This window comes from Micromys minutus (genome assembly GCF_963924665.1).
Source record: "Micromys minutus genome assembly, chromosome: 11".
Taxonomy (NCBI): domain Eukaryota; kingdom Metazoa; phylum Chordata; class Mammalia; order Rodentia; family Muridae; genus Micromys; species Micromys minutus.
Genome location: NC_137980.1, coordinates 7176800 through 7196545, shown reverse-complemented (window position 1 = coordinate 7196545; position 19746 = coordinate 7176800).

Below are 19746 nucleotides of genomic sequence, written 5' to 3'. Positions count from 1 at the left end.
TGCCAATCCATGAGCATGAGAGATTTTCTCATTTTCTGAGATCTTCTTTAATTTCTTTCTCTATGGACTTGAAGTTCTTGTCATACAGATCTTTCACTTGCTTGGTTAGTGTTTATACCTCAATCACATGACTTACTTGCACAAGAACAATATTAGATTTCTCAGATGAGCTCTTGGCTTATCTCATTTACTCATAAGTAAAACTTTTAAGATGACATTTGTCTGGGGTGAAAATAATTCATTAAACTAATTGTTTACATTTATCAGTCTGTGCAAACATTTTTATTCATTGCAAGCAAAAGCTCGGAGTAGAATCACTAGCATACTACATGGAACAGTGTGTGGGTGGAAACAGACTGGGTAGAAAACAAGGAAGTTTTGAATCTAACGTTTCTGAGTTGTTCAGTTCCAAACTATAGTCTTTTTCCCCTCCCCCCTTCCTTTTTTTTCTTCTTGACTTCCCTTTATCATTTCCTCTTTCCTTTGTGCATCCATTTCTTCATTCTCTCTTTTCTCCTGTTTCGCCCATTTTCTTTCTTCCTTTATTTTTTATTATTTATAAAATACTGTTACTGAACAGAGCATCTAATTGATTCATTTATCTATTTTTGTACCTGGATAATTTTTCAGGCATGACAAAATCAGTAAAATGAAGGTTGACTACAGATCATAATGATTTTTATATTTTCTTAAAAGGTATAATAAATGGTTTGTTTGTTTTCAGGAAAAATAAGTAATAAATTCTAGAGGATATAGTTTTTTGTGTCAAATATCACAAGTTGCATCTTAAATACATATAATTTAATTTCATTAAATATTAAAGATATAAGACTTGAGGTAAATGAAGGTAGAAATGCTTTAATCCATTTTAATTTACAACTGGACATGGTTATGTTCCATTTCAAAGTCATTGTTCTTTTGAGGTGTATTCATTTTGACCAAAAATTCAAGATTTTTATTGTGCTATTTATATTTATTTATATAAATAGAAAAAAATATATTAATTAAAACATTTATTCATTGTTCAGCTTTTGTAGGAGATGATTATGTTACTTAGATCTTTGATTCAGTAACATATCTAAGTTATAAATCACTCTGTTGCTTAATGAATAGATGACAGAAAGGTTTACTGAAACATCTTCCATTGATTTTCAACTTAAGTTATTTCATACTTTATTTTGGATGGTCTCCAATTACAAATTCATTTGCAGTTCTGTTTTTTAAAACAATTTAATCATGACATTTACTTTATTCAATGTCCAATTAAGCTCATTCTACAATATGTCAGGAAGAAATCACATTGACATGACAAATACAAATTCTGCAGAAGATGCTTAGAGTCTGTCCTTAAAAGAAATTCTACTAGTGAGAACTGACAGGAAATTTCTCTGGATTAAAAACAAAAACAAACAAAAAGTGTGGGATTTGTGACTGTTATGTGCAATCCCCAAAGTTTAACATAACATTACGACAAGTGACACATCAAGACATTTAAAATTTCAGCACTATAAAGATTCACAATTATAAACACAAGTAGATGCATACCAAGTAGACAAAGGAATAGTTTATTTTTTATACATATGCAGACTTATCTAGTTTAATTTTCTCAAAATCTTAAAAAGAGAGAGGTAGAAAGAAAGAAAACCATCATTGTAATTTTAGTTTGTGGATTATAGTTCTAACTGTAGGCTGGTAGAAGGGTGTGGTGCCTGAGGTTGGATAACATCTGTGGTTGCCTTACCACAGTTAGTAGAGGGGCAGGGACCAAGAAGAACAGGATAGTACAGAGACACTGGAAGCTAGCCAGGTGAGGCCATTAATTAAGTTGAATGACTACATTTCATAATTTCGGAGGTACAAAATACCTCAAGCTTCTGGAAAAATGAAAACTTTAAGACATAACTTTCTTCAGCTTTTGCAATCAACTTCTTAAATATTCACAATTATGGGTTATTCAATCCTATATATGAAAGATATTCTTTTTCTGAAAATAAAAATTTGGGATTCGTGTCAGTGAATGAGCGCAAAAGGTATAGCTTAAAATGGTGGAGAAAAGAGCAATGAGGAAGTCAATGTCTGATCCTCACCTGGTTGAATAGCTATAATTATGGACTAAGAAAGAGAATTTGTCATGACTTTGCAACACTGGATCAGGAAGACTGACAAGTCCTTCACCTGGGTAAACTGGAGACACTGGTAACAGAGTTTCTCTGTTGGAGAAGAAAATTTAGTCCCCATCTGTAAACTACTTCATGGAGGCACAGCACCTACACAGAATAAACCACATGGCAGTAATTACCTTTGCAGCACAGCCTATGAGAGCATCTCTATATAGACACATTAACTACAGATTAACAGCATCCAGAAGACAAAACTGTACCCAGGATTGAACTACAATGATGCTAGATACTTGCAATTATTTAAACTGTAAAAGTCAAAAACACTTCACTTCACCAACTATGGAAAACATCAACATGAAGGTATCTCAGGATAGAATTCCTGGATATACTCTAATGATTTTTTAATGGATATTTTATTTATTTACATTTCAAATGTTTTTGTCTTTCCTGATTTTTCCTTTGGAAAACCTATCCCATCCTTCCTTCCCCTGTTTCTATGAGGATGCCCCCCCACTCCCGCCTCCCTGCCCTGGCATTCTTCTACACTTGGGTTTAAGACTTTACAGGATCAAGGGCTTCTCCTCCTATTGATGCCAGAATGTGCCATCCTGTGCTCCATACGTGGCTGGAGCTATGGGACCCCCATGTGTACTCTTTGGTTGGTGGTTTAGTTCCTAGGATCTGTGTGTGTGTGTTGGGGGGGGGTCTGGTTGATTGATATTGTTGTTCTTCCTATGGGCTTGCAAACCCTTTCAGATCGTCTGTGCTTTCTCTAGCTCCTCCACTGGAGACCCTGTTCTTAGTCCAATGGCTGGTTTCGAGCTGCCACCTCTGTATTTGTCAGGCTCTGGCAGAGGCTCTCAGGCTTGTTTTTAAGCTGTCATTTAATTAAAAGCTTACCAGATGGCTCTTTTTAATGGTGTCCAGGTATTATCTTTTTACTTGATTGATCCTATCATGGAAGTTCTTTGTAAATTCATACCCATTTAATAAGTGATCAAATTTTGCCTTCAGACAAACACCTGACCTGCCTGGGTCTGCACCAGGTCTTCTGTGTCTAGCTTTGGCTGTTACACTGATGTTTCTGTGAAGCTCCTAACAGTGGAATTGGAATATCTCTGACTCTAGTGCCTGGTTTTGGGAATCTTCTCTACCTATTGTGTTGCCTTGTCCATCCTCCATATAAGGGCCTTTGAATTGTATTATTATATCTTTAATTTTTATTTATTTGTTTTTGTCTTGTTTGGTTGTTATCTTTTGGAGGATTACTTGGTTCTTAAGGGGTATGGAGGGGAGGAGAAACTGAGGAGTGGTGTCGGGAAGTGGAGGAAAGGAAAACTGTAAAACTGTACTCAGGATAAATCATAAGACAGAAAAATCTATTTTCAACACCACTGCCACCGCCACCAACAGCAACAACAACACCACCAACAACAGCAACAACAGAACATTAAAAAAGGAAGTGCGTTCCAGACCTTCTTTGTTGAGATGGAGCATTTAATACCAATTAGAGAAGTTAAAATACTTGAAGACTGTGTGGTTCTATCACATAGTGAAAGGAATCTTTGAATTAAAGAGAAAAGATTTAGCTACCCATAGTATACCCTAGTGATGATAGGCCATATTTTCAACAAGGACACAGCGATGCAGGGCAACTGAGAAGATTCTTGAGGTAAAGGACGTAAAGAAATGAAGACTTCAAAGACTGTCCTTTTATATACTAAAGCCTCATAGCTCTTAATCATAGATTTTGACTATGTATGAGATATGCTTTAATTAACCATCTGGCAGGAACCAAGAGATTTATAAACAGTACAATCCAAAGTTGATTCAGACCAAATTCAAAAATGTAAAGAACTCATGCTCTTGAAGAGAAATAAACAATTGTGTGAAAATTCAATAAATAGGACAGCAGGGTCACACCCAAATTAACAATTTCTCCTTTTTATGGTTTTGAGGCTAGTTGTTGGTGCAGTTCCAAGGAAGCATAAAATAGAAGACAGCACCATTGGTCTCTAGAAGAGAGAAGAAGCTGAGAGATTCAGGCAGAGTTCATCAAGTTAGGACACTACAGACCTACAGGGTGGCCCGCTGAGTGTGTCGTTGTTCATTTATGTGGAGATTCACCATAGCCTCTAAAGGGAAGGGAATCATTAGTATTTCGAACATGTGAGAGATGGTCACAATTTTGTTTCCAAATCGTCGCTACAGCGTTGTAGAAGAGAGGCAGAGGCAAGTGACAAGATCTTTTCAGAGAGTGTCTAAGGTATGTATGGACAAGAATCCAAAAGGAGTGAAAGAATGAGAGGTGTTTATGGAGTTAAAAGGCGGAGAACAGAGAAATTCCAAAGTTTTAGGCAAGAGAACTAGTTAGGCTAAAGGTGAGTAACTGGGCTGTTGTAACATGACATGTTTCTTAGACGTATACATCCCCCTCTGAGCTCTGCAGTGAGGTAATATCATGACGATGTTTTGAGATTTTGAGACAGTTTTTGGAGAAATTTATTTTGATGTTTATTTAGAGGTAATGGTGTCAAAAAAGAGGTCCCCCCATTTCTTTAACTCTGTGTAATACATTACCAAATAAATGGATATGCTATGACTTTTCTGTCTGGGAAAAATACGTTTTTCTTGTTAAGGGTTTTATACATCTTATATAGCTTTAAGGTGCTTTGGGGAGAACAAAATTATGTAAATGTTGCATTTGTCTACTAAAAATTATGAGTCAATATGGCAAATGATATTCTATTATGTATGGTTTCCTGATACTATTAAGCCAAATTTCTCTGGTCAGGATTTATTAGAGTGTATATTTTAAGGTCTTATAGCACTGAAGTCTGGAAATGCTTAGTCCAAGTTATCAGTTCACAGAATGGTTGCCTCTGGTGTTGACTTTGTAGAGTAGACAGTGGTTAGGTAATTGATTCACAGGTATCTTTTCACAGGTATTAGTCCACTATAGACACTAAGAGGATGTCATTTCAGGCAGAGGGAAAATAATAGGCATAGCCTATGGCTAGGAATCCTTTTTGGCTATGTTTCAGATTTAATTCTGTAATGGTAGATGAAAAAAGTAGCTAAGACTCTGAGAAAAAACAGGAAAGCAAAACCAAGTATAAGGAGTGAGTTAGGGAATGTGGTAACTAAATTGAAGTTCATTGTTTTTTATCTTCATTTTTGTAGGAAAGCAAGATGTTCCAACCATAGTTATAGGGGTAGTCTCAACTTTATAGAGAGGATTTAGGAAGACTTCACAGAGGTAATTTTTTATGTTTTCTTTTTTTAAAAAACACATTGACTAGCCATTAGCTTTTCTGTAATATAACATCTATGTTGTGAGATTGTCTGATTAGATCTAATTTCTGCTCTTTTAATTTGAAATTTTGGGGATATTTTATTTATTTACATTTCATGTTACCCCCGTTTCCAATTTACCCTCCACTAGCATCCTGTTCCATCCCACCTTCCCTGCTTTTATCAGGATGCCCCCCCTTACCTTATCATCCTAATATTTCCTTAAACTGGGGCATTGAGCCTTCAGAGGACCAAGGGCCTCTCCTCCCATTGATGCCAGACAATGCCAGCAGATGCCTTTGCTACATATGCAGCTGGAGCCATGGGTCTCTCCATGTGTACTTGTTGGTTGGTGTTTTAGTCCCTGGGAGCTGTGGGAGTTTCGGTTGCTTGATATTGTTTTTCTTCCTATAGGGTTGCAAACCCTTTATGCTCCTTCAACCTTTTCCCTGAGTCTTCCATTGACATCCCCATGCTCAGTCCAATGGTTGGCTGCAAGCATCTACATCTGTATTCATCAGGCTGTGGCAGAACCTCTCAGGAGACAGCTATATCAGGCTACTGTTAGCAAACACTTCTTAGCATCCACAAGTGTCTGACTTTGGTGTCAGTATATTGGTTAGATCCCAAGGTGGGGCAGTCTCTGGATGACTTTTTTTTCTCCCACATTTTTTCCACTCCACCTTTTTTCCTTGTATTTTCTTTAGACAGGAGCAATTCTGGGTTAAAAATTTGGAGATGATTGAGTGGCCCCATCATTCAACCCTTGGCTTTGCCTGACCTCTGGATATGGTTTCTATATGTTCTCCCCCCATTTCAGCTAATCTCACCCCTTTAGGTCCTGGTGACCTCTTGCTTTTCTGGTATCTAGAACTTTTTGGTGGCTACCCCCAGTTCTCTATCCCCCATTGCTACACACCTCAGTTCAAATTCCTGACCCTGTATATATCATCCTTGTCTCCTCTGATACCTGATCCTTCCCCTCCTTTTCCCTCTTCCTCCTTTCTTCCTTCCAAGTTCCTCCCACTCTCTACCTCCCATGAGTATTTTGTTCCCCCTTCTAAGAAGGACTGAAGCAGCTACACTTTGGTCTTCATTCTTCTTGAGCTTCATTTGGTTTGTGAATTGTATCTTGGGTATTCTGGGCTTTTGGGCTAATATCTGCTTATCAGTGAGTACATACCATGTGTGTTCTTTGTGACTGGGTTACCTCACTCAGGATGATATTTTCTAGTTCTATTCATTTGCCTTGGAATTTCATGAAGTCATTGTTTTTAATAGCTAAGTAGTGCATTGTGTAAATGTGCCATGTTTTCTGTATCCATTCCTCTGTTCAAAGGATTTATGGGTACTTTCCATCTTCTGGCTATTATAAATAAGGCTGATATGAACATAGTAGAGTATGTGTCCTTGTTATATGTTGGAGCATCTTTTGGGAATATGCCCAAAAGTGGTATACCTTGGTCCTCAGGTAGTACTGTGTCCAATTTTCTCAGGAACCACAAGATTGATTTCTGGAGTGGTTGTACCACCTTGTAGTCCCACCAACAATGGAGGAGTGTTCCTCTTTCTTCACTTCCTCACTTGTATTAGCTGTAACCTGGTAATTTAAAAAAATATTTCACAACATAATGACTTCAATGTCACTAAATTACTACAAAGAAAACTGAGTCAGAAAAAAAGAAAAAAGAAAACTGAGTCAGTTGCAATGACTATTCTGTGAACAAGAAATACTTCCTCCAATGGAGGAGTTATGGAAGACTAAAGGAGCTCAAATGTTTTGCCACCCCATAAGAAGAATAATATCAACCAACCAGATCTTCTAGAGCTCCCAGGAACTTAACCACCAAACAAAGAGTACACATGGAGAGACCCATGGCTCCAGCTGCAGAGGATGACCTTATCTGGCATCAATGGGAGGGGAGGCCCTTGATCCTATGAAGGATGGATGCCCCAGCACAGGAAATGCTAGGGCTGTGAGGCAGGAGTATGTGAGTGTAGATGCACCCTTATAGAAGCAGGGGAAAGGGGTGGGATTAGGAGTTGTGGAGGGAAAACAGGAAGGGTGATAACATTTGAAATTTAAATAAATAATATAACCCATAAAATTTTAAATATAAATATTTTATTTAAAACACTAACAAAAATATGTTTGAAAAGCCATTATTCCAGGGAATATATCATCCCATGACTACTCAGAAAACACCCAAATTCTTCACCTTTTTGTCCTACCAAGCAGAGAACTAGAAAAACTATAGAACATTTTTAATGATATTAAAGACATTACAGGATAGAAAGTAGACACTACAAATCTTGAATATTTGCTGAAACCAATATAAAATATCTAACAAATAAATAAAAATAGTAATCAGTTTAAACCTCTAAGAGATCATCATAGAGACTTTATTCACTTTATTTCACCTTTGCTGTGCAGTGAAACCATCGATCAGTGAAACCATCGATGTCTAGAGTCTTTGAACATTGTTTTACTTTAAGGCATAAAATGCTGATACTTATTTTTAAAGCATTATAGTTAAAAGTATTAGAAAGTCTTGAAAATAATAATTTCGGCTAAATGGTATAGGAATGCAGTGTTCTTTGGAAGGAACAGGGCTGAAAAGCTAGTTAATGTGGCTGTTTATACTCAAAGGTTAGATGACTGATAACAACATGTTGTCTGGAGGCTTTGGCAATTAAGGTCCATGCTATCAAATGTTCTAAATGACACCAATCAGGAGCTGATAAGAAACCCTAATGGGCCTTTCATATCTGTATTGTAAGTAGGACATACACCAGGTATCATGCTCAGATTGTTACCTGCAAGACCTCATTCTGATAACTTAGCTTCCTGTTAAGTGATATGTTGCAGAGACGTCTTCAAGTTTGTTATCTCTTTTCCTATATGTATTCCACAAAATGACATTTTCCAATTCACCAGGTGCTGGCTCTGTGCATATGCTCCTGCATTACTACCTCAGTTATTTTTATCTTATAAATTTAAAAAGTTGAAAATGAACTGTTCATTTATTTTTGCAATCATGATTTAGTTCTAGAGAACATTTCCAGATTTTTTAAAATATATTTTTTCTTGCCATTTAGATATTTGAGTCTCTTCAAAGTTTTTAAAAATAATTTCCAAGCCTGATCTTTTTTTTTTTTTTTTTATCTTTTCATCAGAATTTCCAGCTGTCTTTAGGGCGTCTTCTAAGACAAGTCCAGAAACTGGCCTTTGAGGGTAATACTTGCCCAACATAGTCACACCTTTTGTCTCTACACTGCCTCAGTTCTCCCTGTCTAAGTCTCTGCATGGTGCCACTAATCTTTATCATCCATTTTTGAAGGGCCTGGTCCTGATTCCTCTCTTTCTGCCTCTTCATCTCTGTCTTTTCACCCTCTGTTTCCAAGGCCCATCAGCTGTCTCACGCTGTAAAGACAACAAGGTTCTTCCTTCCATTTCTCCTCTCCCAACTCACTTGCTTCTCTGTCATAATTTTGCAAAAGGAATCACCTTTAATATTTTCATATAGCTTGCCAGATAATGACTTCATGTTAACATATATCTGAATCCACAAAACTGAAACAAACAAGAATGACAGCTAGCTGGCCCCGGATTGTACTTAATGAAGGCAAATGATTATATTTTGCAATTCAACATCATTTATGATCAGGTTTGTGCACATATCTAGATTTTACTACCTATATTTCCTTTGTAGACATTCTTCAACAAGGTAAATGGCTGTTTTCCTGGCCAGGTAGGATCAATGCATGTCACTTAGAATGAATGACTAATATGTTCTGACTGCAACTACTATAGTTGTTTGACATATATGTACATGAGCATTTGAGATTACAAAACGTACTGAGTGGTCAACATTGATGTCATATACAAAGTGGTAACACTATGTAGAGTAAGCAGGTTGTATTGAGGTATCTATAGCAACAATCAAAGGGGGGAAAAGGCCATGACTTTCAGAGTGTGTTGGGTAGAGGATTATTATGGGAAAAACTGTTGGTAGGGAATAAAGTGAGCTGAGGGTAAGAATGTAATTATAATATAATTTCAAACATTAAATTGACTATCATAAGACCTTCAAACTACGTAAACATTTCTGATAGTTGTACTCTTCCAAGTCACTGCATATAATATGATAGTTAATTGTATACCTATATTATACCTATTAACTTATGGATAGAAATCCTGGGTAAGTTTGCCTTTATGAAGGTTTCTTGGCCTTTGAAGTACCTGGAAACAGCTGTTTCAGGGTTCAGAAATCCTATAAGAATATACTGCAGTGCTGGAAAAATTGTGTTATTTAAATACAGCAGATCAAAAGCATATATGCATTTTGTTTTGTTTTGTTTGTTATTTATTTATTTATTGCTTAGGATACATCTATAATGCTGACAATTGATTTACACAATGGATGGCTTGTGTGTCCACAATCTTTACCATGGACTGGAAATAATCTACTTCTGAAAACAAACAGTATAAAGTAAATAGACAAGGCAGAATAGGGTAGATAGCCTTTTTCTGTATTATTTAGAAAGGAATGCTGGCTGAAGACTTGGCATAGTGTAAGGAGCTGCTGGTCTGCACATGCAGAGCAAATAATTATTATATTAAAAATTAGAGCTTTAAAAACATTTGCTTTTCATCTGGCATCAAATAAAGTTTAATTGCAAGTTGCTTTATGTCATTTTCTCTTGGGGATATGTGTTGAAAAGGATACACAGGCGGCTCATACGCACACACATCTCATTATTTCTCAGTAGGACTCGAGTTTTTGCCACCTACACACCATTGGAAGTACATCTTTGAATCTCTGATTTAGGCTTACACTGGGCTTTTATAACAATATAATTCTTATTTTGTTACATGGTTTTTGTAGACTGTTTCAAAATGAGTTTCTAAATTGCCAACAAAACAAACCACCCAACCAAAACCCCTCAATGACTCTCAACAGTTTCTTTGACATATTTAAGCAAAATATTCTGTTCCCTTCAACAAAAAGTAACAAAATTCTGGGTTTGGGTTCGAATTACATTTGGCCAGCAGCTGCGTATAAAATTGAGCAGCAGACATTGCAACAAAAACAGATTATATGTGGATTCAATTTCTTTTCTGGACAGCCTGTCTTGTAAATATTTGCTTTTAGCATCAACAAAAGAGAGAAAGTCCTCTGCCCATCTCTAAGATTCAGAAATGGCTGGTGAGAAAATGTGAAGCGGCCATACATCGACTGACATAGTATACCCTACTAACTTTTCTTGATTTATACAGTTAAAAATATTGAAAAATGTACTTGGTATAGCTGTGAATTGTGTGTAGACATTCTCTGGGAGGCAGAGTAGAAAGTGGCTGTTTTAGATTTGTTAGAATGAAAGTCTGTATTGAGCATATATAGTCAAGACTTTAACTTGAATATGTGTAAAGAATATTGGAAATTATGTATAATGCTGTATAATGACAAGATCAGAAACATTGCACTGTATTGCCTGGATGTTCTGATTACAGTAAAGACATGCCAGTGACTTCCTGTTGGTCTGGGGGTTTTGTTCTTAACAGCTTACAAGGCAGGGAGAATCTTTGCCTTCCCAGCTTGCCTTCTAGGTCTGAGGTCACTGCCTGCTCTTTAGCTTCTACCCACAGTGGCTTCCTTTCCGTTTCTCCTATCTGCCAGAGCCTTCTACCAGCACAGCCGTGTTTCCTATATGGAGAAGGCTTTCAGTGCCTTCTTCCCACATACTCTGCTTCCTTCTGCCCTTTGGTTAAGCCTATCCCATCCCACCACCCTAGATTAGAGTCCACAGCTTTTCTATGTCTTCTCTTCACATTCTCTCTGTCTATCTCTCTGTATCTCCCCTGTCTCTGTCTATCTATCGCTGTCTCCTTCTCTGTCTTCTTCTGTTTCCCTGTCTGTCTCTTTCTCTGTCCTTCTGACTGTCTCCCTGTCTGTGTCTGTCTGTCCCTGTCTTTGTGTCTTTCTCTGGTTTATCAAAATTGACCTTATCAGTTACTATACCAGTCATGTGTCTGTGCCCTCTGTTTTTATACTCATGATGATAACACTAATGTGCCCGGGTCATCATAAGTACCTAAATATTTGTTGAATTCATACAAATAAAACACCATCTACTCAACTCTCATTGTGGCATTCTCATTTCTAGATGCCAGGAAACTCAACAGAACAAGTTATTTTCTGTAAAAATTTATTTTACTTGCTATCAGAGCCCAAGTCAGCACTCAAGGTGCCTGCTACTGTATTTGTCTGCCCAGCATATGCATTGCTGACTTTTAATGTCCAGTGACATACTCTGTCTATGAAAGAAGCACATGAAAAATCAAATAATTTTCTCGTTATAATTTAACTTCTTATTTTGTATAAAACACGCATAACCCCTTCTGATGAACATTTACCCTCAGGCTTGTCAAACAATGGTTCTCTAGCAATACAGAAAACATTGCCTTTTTAAAATGAATCCTGCCTTCATGCCTCCAGCCCGCTATCTTGTGCTCAATCCTCAATGGGCTCAAGGGGCACTTTGCCAGCTAGAAACCAGTGACCATAACACAAAGTGGAGCAAAGACTATCAGGAAAGTCTTGCCACTCCAGTTCCCCTAAGTACTCACCTTGGTGAGTTAGCAAAGGTCATCAATTTAAAATAAATAAGTGGAGTATGGTGGTACTAATGCAACAATCTAATCTAGTCTAGAGGATTAACTAAGTAATCTTGCTGGGGTCTGCTCTGCTTTAGGTGGGCACACATGTACACATCACCATGTCAGCCTTCCTTATTATTGTCCCCATAGCTATCAGCAGAACCCTTCCATTTCTATCTTATCTCCTACCTCCCTGTCCCTCTTCTTATCCATTTGGAACCCCTACCTAGAAGCTCTGGCCCTGGCGTTGATGGCGTGGGAGTCAGTGGCTGCCTTTTGAAGCATCTGGATGCACTCAGAAGAGAACAGCAGCCTCTTACTTTGGAGGAAGTTCTTGGGAACCAAGTTTCTCATTCTCAGGTTATTATCAGTTCCCCATGTTGTCAAATGTGACAGTTGGGGACATGGAAACAAAACTGTCAAAACATGTGGAGAAACAGCCTAGCCCCACTGAATTGTACTGCTAAAAACCCCTTAGAGTAATTTATCTCCTATTGTAACCAATACAACCTTTCCAAGAAGTAAAGTGAAACAGACTGTTAATATTTCACACTTACTGTCAAGATGAAACATTTTTTTAAATTGCCCTATCTAGTTTTTATATTTCTTTGTTTGTAGTGAAGGGTAAGAGTGTTGCTTGTGTTTAAAAAAAAATACAAAAACACTCTAAGAAGGCCACTGCCATGCAAGTTAGAATTTTGGCTTTTTTCCAGAGTATGTAGTGTCCAAGCACTTTCTTTAATAACAATAATAAGAAATGCAAACCTAAAACAGTTTTGGTCCTGAGTTTGCATTCCATCCATCTTCTTTGAAATGCTACAACATCTGGTTTTGGGGGAAAAAATCAAGTTCAACATGTTTGGAGAGAAAAATGCAGCCTACAAAATAAATCAGGGTCAAGTGTTGTTATTTCACGGATAATTATATAGCAGTCCAGTTTATTAGCAAATCTTCCATCATGCTTACTTATAGTCACAACTGTTGCTATTGTTCTTAGATTCTCCTTCGAAAGTGCCTAAATTATAGTGTTCAGGAAAATAAGGGACCAACTATTATTGCAAAGAATGCCATACAGACTTTCAATGCCTTAGTTCTGTAAGTTTTCCATCTTGCAAGTAAGATTTTGTCTTTGTTGTTTATTTTCCCAATTAATTCGTGAATTTTTTTTTTTAACCAAGAGTTACTTGGAAACAAAAAGACGCCCACAATAAATTATTGAAAAGAGAATGCTTGCTAGTTTAATTGCAGACCAGATGGTTGGCTCAAAGGGTCTTCTTACTGTGTTTCCATAGCACAGCAAGGAAGAAGGGGACAGGTTGCAGTGGCCTTGGTAAGCGAATACAAACATAGTGGAGGAGGATGAGGCACAGCATTTTGAGAAAAAAAAATTAGCTACTGTGAGACTTAATTAAAGTTCAAAATATACTAAGAGCTGATAAGGTATACTCAGTCTTCCAGGGTGTACAGATCATACAGAGACTGAGTACCTTTCAGACAAGACAATGTCAAGATTTAAAATACTTCCACATTTAAAATTCTCAGCAATCTTACCTGGTGGGTTGGTCCCTTGCTCATTAATTACTGAATATGCAACTGCTTCTCTTGCTCACTCTTAAGTCTCAGAAATTTTATTTCTTTAAGTTGTTGTTTTTTGTTACTCTTTTCTCCAGTCCTCTCAGATCAAATATTGATAAATGGCCTGATATTTAATAGGAAAGAATTAGTCAAATTGTAAAAACCAATTAGATAGGGAAACTACATTTACTACATTGTGTTTGGGAATTCTGCTGCTATATAAGCTAAATTAAGCTTTAGTCTTTGCTTAAAGAGTTAATGACAGCATCCTGTAAAATTTGTTGTTGTTGTAACTTAAAAAGTGAATTTAGGATGCAGTAGTGGAATACTATGTATTTATAAAGTACCAAATGTATGGCTATTATCAAGCTTTTGTTTATTGTAGATAGGCTGTCAGATAGTAGCTAAAAGTAAATAAATAAATATAATCTGCAGATGTGCGACGAGTTATCTGTGCAACAATGGTTTATTTCCAGGACTGCCTTTAGTAGTAGATAACCATCTAGGGTGCTCATTCCTGGGGAAGACTGATTCTGTCTCTCAGAAGTCATTAACTGCCTGTAGCTCTTCCTCTATGGTTGCTGTCTTGTGAGATTTCCTGCATCCATGTTGGCATGTTAACTGGTGCTGGTATTGCTTCGTTTTTGTTTAGGCAACAATACTGTTGATATTTCTCTGCTTATACAGAAGGTGTAATTTCCTCGCAGACTCATTGTCTCTCATTACAGTCATCTTTCTACCATCTCTTCTCTGATATTCTCTGAGTCTTAAATACTTAGATACAGAGGCTGTGTTGTAGATCTATGAATTGGGGTTGCGTCCCCCATAGTCAGCTGTTCATTGCATTTTGACAAACTGTGTGTGTGTGCACGTGCGTGTGTGTGTGTGTGTGTGTGTGTGTGTGTGTGTAGAAAAAGAGACCATGAATTTAGGGAGTGGCAAGTGGCAATGGACAGATTCTAAGAGGAGGACAGAGAAAATGATGTAATATAGTCTTATCTATTTACAGAAAAAAGAGCATAAATTTGAAAAGGGTGAGAAACACTGAACAGTTAAAGAAAGGAGATTAAAAGTACACACATATACACATCCTCACACACACAATTAATAAATAAAACATACTTATAATTATGCTTATGACTATGATAACCAATCATCAAAAGTATACATATTCTCATTTTATGTATCATTTTGGCAAACTTTACTATCTCAGTTTATTATTGCAACAATGTATACATTTAGTTCTGAAGATCCCAGACAAGAATATTGACAGCAAAAGAAGTTGGAGTTGACCATGGAAATATGGTAGTGGAGCTCTAAACTCAAGATCAACTGTATCTTAGACCCATATATGAAGGATAAATTGGCATTGTTTAATAAAATAAAGGCTACATTGCCCACAGGTGGGAATTCTCAAAGTCCCTTGCTGATGTCTGTCTAGTAGCCTTATTAAAAACCTGACTTTTTCCATCTTATTTTAGAAATTTTCAATTTAATTTAATTATTTACTCATTTACTTTATATATCATTCAAGGTCCTCACCCCGGTCATACCCAACACAACCCTCCTTCTGCCCCCCCACCCTCTGAGTGAGTGGGTCCTCCATGGCTATCCCCTACCCTGGCACTTAAAGACTGTGTGAGGCTAGGTACCTCCTCCATGGACGCCAGGCAAGGCAGCCCAGAAGAACATATCACACACACAGGCGACAGTTATTGGTATGCCACTGCTCCAACTGTCCGGGACCCACCTGAAGACCAAACTGTGCATCTGCCGCATATATGCATGGAGGTCTAGTATGCTCATGGGTAAAAATTTTATTGAGTATTTGTTGAATTACACCTAACAAAGTATTTAGGATGTTTTCTTCAATGTTTAGGAGTATAAGAATTGACAAAAAAATGTATATTTATGTGCATGTTTTAACCTTAACACATGAGGAAAAAGTTGAACCACATGCCCCAAATTGCTGAGTATGGGAAAATATAATGTAATATAAACTAATCTCTAAGGGAGTCAGTTTGAGGAGGTATAGGGTTCAGCTGTTAATAATTATACTTTGACCAATTTCTCATTAAGACTAAGTAATGTATAGCAAGTCATATTCAATGAACACAAATGATTAAATTTTGAATGATGTGGTTTGGATTTTTAATTACTTAATTCTATATCATTATCATCATCAAGGAAGGAGCAAGTGTTCATAAATGATAAGTTATACTATGCTTACAGGTTTTTGGTACTTATGTGTGACTTGATAGAATAATTCAATGATACCATGATCTGGAATGATTTACTATTTCATTTTTCTATGGTGCTTCTGGCATCAAATCAAGGGCGTCTTGCACACTAAATAAGGACTCAGCCATTGAGCTGTAATCTAAGATCTAATAGCACTTCTATGTTGGATTTAGACAAGATTTCATGAGAAAGACTTAGATGTCCTGCTGGCCTAAAACAGGCAGAGATCTTTGTTTGTCTGTCCCCACACCCAGTACTGGGATTACAGTTTTGCACCACTTGATCTTTGAACCTTGCATTTAATATTATTAACAACATTGACAAAGGTATGAATGGGCACGTTCTGTTGAGTTCTCACATTTCCTCAGAGTGGAAGTGATTGAACTATTTCTAATTACACTAGAGGAAGAATTTCAAATAAAATGATCTCTATTTGTATGACTGAGGAGTTATAAAAACATCATTTGATCTTTTCTTTTCCTTGATTATTTTTGCAACTGGTTCCTAATCTTTCGATCCCTATTCTTAGTTTTATTCTGGAGGGTTTTTCTGTCAATGTGAATGACCTCCTATCCAGAGACCCAGGCTTTCAAGTCCTTACTTTTGTTCCGTGTGACCTTTATGTCTAAGCAACTTCTGCCTTCCCACTTCATTGCTACATGCTGTGTTTTGTTATAACTGCAAACTTCTTCCAAAGTACTGCATTCAACTATTGTACTTTGTAATGTCTAAGTTTAATTTCTCCCATTTTCCATTTAACTTTTTTCCAGCATACAGTTTCTGAGTTTTTCTTTTTTTCTTTTTTTTTTCATTTCTGCCTGATTTCTCTCTCAGCCATCTAAGCAGGAACACTTTTGTCTGAACATACTACTGAACTCAACATGTCAATATCCCTAACAGTTTCGCCTTCTCTTCTCCTAGTATGCTTTTGCAAAGAGTACCAATATGTATGAACCTAATTGAATTGATACTAGATCCCTGAATTTCCATTCATCATGAAAATAAATAAACTTAAAAATAAATGACATTAGATATTTGTATACTGCGAAATCACCTTGTATCTGAGAAGCCCCAACAATACATCTAGGAACTGTCACTTGGATCCCAGGACTCATTTTTTTTTTGCAGTGTTTTGAATACTTTCATATATTCTACTGAATCCCTGGTCTTCCTTCCTTTGCCCAGAAAAAATTATATCTCTAACTTCAAAGAGAAATGTAAGCCATCCTGAATATGTTTACTCAGGCTACTTTTTAAATTGTAGATGTGTTCTTCTGTTAGAGTTGCTTCTTCCTGTTACCTGGAATGCTCATAATCTTGACTCCGGGTTTTCATTTTGTTTTACTCTCACAGATGATTCTCCACTAGATTTTTGGAGATAGTGTCTATTATTGAAACAATTTGACTAGACTGGCTACTCAAAAAGTCCCGGGGCTTTTCCTGTACCTGTGTCCTGGCTCTGGTGCAGTCCACTGCATGTGGCTCTTTGATTTGGGTAATGAGATGTGGTCCATAGGAGACAAGAATATGAGTGAATGCCTTTCTATATTCTCATACTACATGAATATTAAATACCTACTACCGTATACCTGGAAATGTTCTCTTTCTTGTCATTTGAACATTCTTCTTCTTTCGGCCTTTTTTTAAACATTCCTACTTTAGAGTTCTTCTATGAGTTTAATCTCCCCCTATAGAGGCTTTTACTACTCTAACATAGTTTATCTGAGTGTGTGGAAAACTTGGTTATAACTACTCAGTGCTGCACCTTCCATTCAGACTGTAGTTCTGCCTCACCCAATCACAGAATGTTCTCTAATACCCTCTTACTCCATAGACTTGGCAGAATTGTTATTTAGGATCGAGTGAACGTGTCTTACAATGCATAGCTGATTTCTAAATTCTTCAGAGCCTTCCAGAGGCTTCACACTACTCTTATGATAATGGAGGATGATGTCTAAGTTTTCCATGATTTCCACCCTGTTCATCACTTACTCAGTTTTTCCATGTGTTCTAGGCTTTAGATGCCTTAAATTATCTTCTTGGATGATCTAGACTGCATATCACGTCTAGGTTATTGCATGCTCTGTTTTTGTGTCTGGATATATTTTTCTGATCTCTGCTTCGAAAACCATCTTTGTGTCTTAGCCTAGAGGTATTATTGTCCCCAGATTCACCCTATCTTTCAGCTCAAGCTAGTTCATTATGCCTTAATACAACTAAAACTTCTTTTCATTTTTGTAATTCACTCTTATTTAATATACTCTGGTTAAACCAAAAACGTCTTAGTAAGAGTTACTGTGTTTCCCGGCTATAACCATCACCTAATACTACATAGTCCCTGGTACAAAATACATCCTGTTTAAAGAACTCATAGGATGTGAATGTTTCCATATGTGGGAAAGGCTCTATTTGACCAGAAGTAAATAAGATTGTAGAATGAAAAGTGTCTACAGTGAGAGTGTTACAACTACAGTCTGTATTGGAACAGATTAAACCCTACTTGTCTTTTGACCTGTGGGATATAAGGAAGTTTCATAAGGTTTTATCATTGGAAGAAAAGAATCATATACGTATTTCAGGTATGATTTTGGCAATGTTCAAATTCTGTTGGCCTGGTATCATTAACTGAGTGCAGCATTCTCCATGTGTGTCTCAGAGAGGACTGTGCTATGTACCACTGCATTTCTACTCACGTCTCCAGAGCTCAGGCCAATAATGAGTATTACTGTCTATGGAAAAAAGACTTAGGTAAGATAATTTGCTAGGATAGTACAGCAATTCATTCTCAGGTGACATTACAAATCATCCCAGAAATATTTTTCATACTATTTTTTTAGAGAACATAATATATTTTTCATAGAAAACATAACTATAACTGGATTTTACAACTGAAGAGTAATATGATACTAATAGAAGACCCAAGCTGAGTAGACTTGTTTTTCCACTGGTCTTCAATGACAAGATTCTATAGTTCCCTTTTCTCTACCACACTAAATTATAATATTTCTTCCACTTCAAACACCTTGATCAAACCTCTCTTCATACCTTTTAACTTCTTCCTCCCAAGGGGTTGCTGGAACGTGTGTTCGCAAGAGTTTTATCCCGAGCACAATCCATGTGACCTTCATGTCTTCTAAGATGATTTCTTGTAGGAATTCTAGTGATTTGAAGGTTCACATGTAACTTCCTGCTGAGCTGTTTAGCATGTGCAAATTGCCGTTTGACCCCCAATGTAACATATTTGTCACAGCAATTTCACTTCTAGTGAAATGAGTGACATTACTGCAGTACATGTGACTTTAGGCAGTGACTCCGCACATATAGCCTATCATGTGGCTCTGTCACAGTGTGTCCCCAGACTGATACCTACGCTTCAGATATTTCTTTTTATGTTTTTTTAATAAGAAGCATAATATTTCCATAGCTCATATTTGGAATGGTTCCTGGTTGGGAAGCACGTTATTAAAGCTGAACATATGGAGGTCTTAAAGTAGAACCTTATGGGGGAAAAACAGTTGATCAAGGCTATTTTGCAGCAGAGAAAAATTAAATGCATGTAACAACATGGTAAGGCAAGTTTAATCTTTATAACACTTTATAAGCTTGGATTAGTGAACTCGTTTCCTGGATAAGCTCATAGGCACATTGAAGCCTTCCTGTTTTGCAAACCATCACTATATCCACTGTTTTGCTCCCTTTTTAGTTTGCTTAGGAGCTGTCAGTAAACTTGCAACAGAAGAAGTCGAAATTCCAGTGATTGACTCTGGGGACAAAGTTGTAGGAAAAAGGTTGAAGTTAATTCTAACTAAGCAGGGCAGTGACATTCAAATCTGGTTGAGTTTCATGAATGTCAAG